The 387-nt window shown below is 71.1% G+C and overlaps 1 protein-coding gene across 4 annotated transcripts in view; it reads right to left on the reverse strand.

Annotated features, from left to right (window-relative positions):
* The window catches only part of RHOBTB2 (Rho related BTB domain containing 2), a 35,639-nt gene that overhangs the window by 25,133 nt on the left and 10,119 nt on the right, over window positions 1–387 (reverse strand). The window contains exon 1 of one of the 4 annotated variants that reach the window (XM_019504295.1): window positions 309–341. The exons of the other annotated variants lie outside the window; for them this stretch is intronic. The gene's annotated coding sequence lies outside the window, so the exon portion shown is untranslated. Of the gene's footprint in view, window positions 1–308; window positions 342–387 lie in introns of those variants that run through there. 4 annotated transcript variants of the gene reach the window in all.

Raw genomic sequence — 387 nt, forward strand, 5'->3', positions numbered from 1 at the left:
GTTTCACGCTGCCCCAGTCTCCGGTTGCCAAGGAGACAAAAGAATCACCGGGGAGCCTGCCGCGTCTCCTAGCAACTCCCAGTCTCAGAAATCCTCCAGCCCACATCTCGGCGGAGGAGGAGGAGGAGGAGGAGGAGGGAGGGGGGCCGACATGCGCGCGCGCGCGCGCGCGCACTCACACACACACACACACGTACAGGTGTGTGCACACGCAGGCGCGCGCGCGCGCACACACAGAGCCAGGCCTGTGCGTGCACACGTAGACGCATGCACACGCCGAGGCAGCCCCCCTCCCCCGCCCGACTCACCGCGGCACAGAAGCGGGGGCCGGGCATGGCGGGGCGCCGCGCGCGGGCTCCCGGGCTGGGCATGGCGCTCCCCGGCTCG

This window comes from Gavialis gangeticus, unplaced genomic scaffold, assembly GCF_001723915.1.
Source record: "Gavialis gangeticus isolate Ggan-Ray unplaced genomic scaffold, GavGan_comp1, whole genome shotgun sequence".
In the NCBI taxonomy this organism is placed as follows: Eukaryota; Metazoa; Chordata; order Crocodylia; family Gavialidae; genus Gavialis; species Gavialis gangeticus.